Below are 3,007 nucleotides of genomic sequence, written 5' to 3' on the forward strand. Positions count from 1 at the left end.
GCCCGTCTCGGCCTCCCAAAGTGCTGGGATTACAGGCTTGAGCCACCGCGCCCGGCCTTGTTTTGTTTTTGAGATGGAGTCTTCCTCTGTTGCCCAGGCTGGAGTACAGTGGCATGATCTTGGCTCACTGCAACCTCTGCCTCCTGGGCTCAATCTACTCTCCTGCCTCAGCCTCCCGAGTAGCGGGGACGACAGGCTTGCACCACCATGCTAATTTTTGTATTTTTAGTAGAGACAGGGTTTTGCCATGTTGGCCAGGCTGGTTTTGAACTCTTGACCTCAAGTGATCCTCCGACCTTGGCCTCCCAAAGTGCTGGGCTTATAGGCATGAGCCACCACACCTGGCCCAAAGAGAAGTTTTTAAATTTAATAAAATCCAACTTTTTATTTTATTATTTGTGCTTTTTATATCTTATATATGATGACATTGCCTAATCCAGAGACAATATTTTCTCCTCTGTTTTCCTCTAGAAGTTTTATGGTTTTAGCTTTCATATTTAGGTCTATGATTCAGTTTAAATTTTATGTAAGGTGTGAGGTATGGGCCAAGGGTCTTTTTTTTTTCTATTTTGCATATGGAGGCCCAGTTGTTCCAGTACCATCTGTTGAAAGGCTGCTCTTTCTTCATTAAGCCTCCATATGCAAAAAATTTTCAAAAAGAACCTTTACATGTTTGTAGCAGGGCAATTGACCATATGGTCTATTCTGAACAATATACTAGTCCATTGATCTGTGTTTCTACCTTTTCACCAATACCACTTGATTAGTGCGCCTTTTTTTTTTTTTTTCCTTTTTTGCAGAGATGGGGGTCTCACCTATTGCCCAGGCTAATCTCAAATTCCTAGGCTCAAGCAATTCTCCCACCTTCGCCTCCCGAAGTGCTGGGATTACAGATGTAAGCCACTACACCTGGCCTATAGTAAATCTTGAAATCAGGTTTTCAATCGTTTGTTCTTCTTTTTCCAAATTACCTTGGCTATTCCAATTCTTTTGAGTTTTCTTATAAATTTTAGTTTCAGCTTGTCACTATCTAAATCTGTAGACCTGTAATTTGGGAAGAATTGACATCATAATTGATGAACATGGTATATCTCTCCACTGATTTGGATCTTCATTGATTTCTTTCTTCAGTATTTTGTAGTTTTCAGCATACACATCCTACCTATATCTTTCTAATTTACACCTAATTATTTCATTTTTGGAGTGCCATTACAAATGGTAGTTTTTTATGCTTTAATGTCCCATTGTTCATTGCTATTACAAAAGTGTAATTGATCTTAGTGTATTTACCCTGGAGCCTGTGTCTTTGCTAACCTCACTTCTTAGGAAGTTTTTGGTAGATTTCATGGGATTTTCTACAGTCCTGTTTTCTGTGAACAGTATGTTTTATTTCTTCCTTTCTAACGTGCCTGGCTTTCTTGTTTTTTCTTGCTTTATCGAACCGACCAAGGCTTCAGTGTAATGCTGAACAGAAATGGTTAGCGTGCACACCATGGCCTTCTTTCCAATCGCAGGGGAAAAACATTCAGTCCTTCAGCATTAAGCACGATGTCAGCTGAGGGGTTTTTGCAGAAGCCCCTTGCCACGCAAAAGATCTCTTACATTTCTAGCTTGTCAAATTTGGGAGCGTTTTGGGGTCATTAGTGAATGTTGAATTTATTTTGTTTCCTGCTTTTACTGCATAAAATGAACATGCAGTTTTTCTTTACTATTAGTTAATACGATGGATTGAATTACACTGATTTTCATAGGTTGAAACAGCCTTGCACTCCTGGGATATATTCCACTTAGAGCGATGTATTACACTTTTCATATATTATTGGATTCATTTTGTTGTTTTCTTGAGGAATTTTGCATCTGTATTCCCAAAGGATATTGATCTCTAGTTTTCTAGACCAAGTGTACATGGAACATCCACCAAGATAAACTATATTCTTGGCCATAAAACAAACTTTAACAAAAGTTTGAAATCCTTAACAAAAGTGTGAGGCCAGGCACAGCAGCTCATGCCTGTCATCCTGATACTTTGGGAGGCTGAGGTGGGAGAATTGCAGGAGGCCAGGAGTTGGAGACCAGCGTGAGCAACACAGCGAGAGCCCCGTCTCTACCAATAAATAAATAAATAAATAAAAAACCGTGTGTGGTGACTGAGGCATGAGGATTGCTTAGGATTGCTTGAACTCAGGAGGTTGAGACTGCAGTGAGCCAGTGATAGAGCTAGAGCGCAATGGCACAATCATGGCTCACTGCAGCCTTGACCTGCGGAGTTCAAGCAATCCTCCTGCCTCAGCCACCTGGGTAGCCGGGACCATGCCTCGCTAATTTTTTTTTTTTTTTTAGAAATGGGGTCTTGCTATGTTGCCCAGGATTGAAATCTTTAAACAATATAACAGAAATCATACAAAATATGCTCTCTGACTGTATCAGAATTAAATCATAATATGCTTTAAAATAACCCATTGGACAAAAAGGAAGTCTCGAGATAAATTTAAAAATATTTAGAGCTAAATAAAAATTTAAATGTACCAAAATTCACAGGATGCAGCAAAGTAGTGTTCACAGGAACACTTATAGCATTGCAATGCTCACATTAGAAAATAAAGGTCACGAATAAATCATCTAAGCTTCTACCTTAAAAAACTGAAAAAATAGGCCAGGCGCGGTGGCTCACGCCTGTAATCTCAGCACTTTGGGAGGCCGAGGCAGGTGGGTCATGAGATCAGGAGATCGAGACCATCCTGGCTAACATGGTAAAACCCCATCTCTACTAAAATACAAAAAATTAACCTGGCATGGTGGTGGACGCCTGTAATCCCTGCTACTTAGGAGGCTGAGGCAGGGGAATCACTTGAACCCGGGAGGCGGAGGTTGCAGTAAGCTGAGATTGTGCCACTGCACTCCAGCCTGGCGACAAAACGAGACTCTGTCCAAAAAAAAAAGAAACTGAAAAAATAAAAATAAGCCCAAAGCAGAAGAAAAGAAACAATAAAGAACAGAAATTAGTGAA

The sequence above is a fragment of the Colobus angolensis genome, unplaced genomic scaffold (assembly GCF_000951035.1).
Source record: "Colobus angolensis palliatus isolate OR3802 unplaced genomic scaffold, Cang.pa_1.0 Scaffold1, whole genome shotgun sequence".
In the NCBI taxonomy this organism is placed as follows: Eukaryota; Metazoa; Chordata; class Mammalia; order Primates; family Cercopithecidae; genus Colobus; species Colobus angolensis.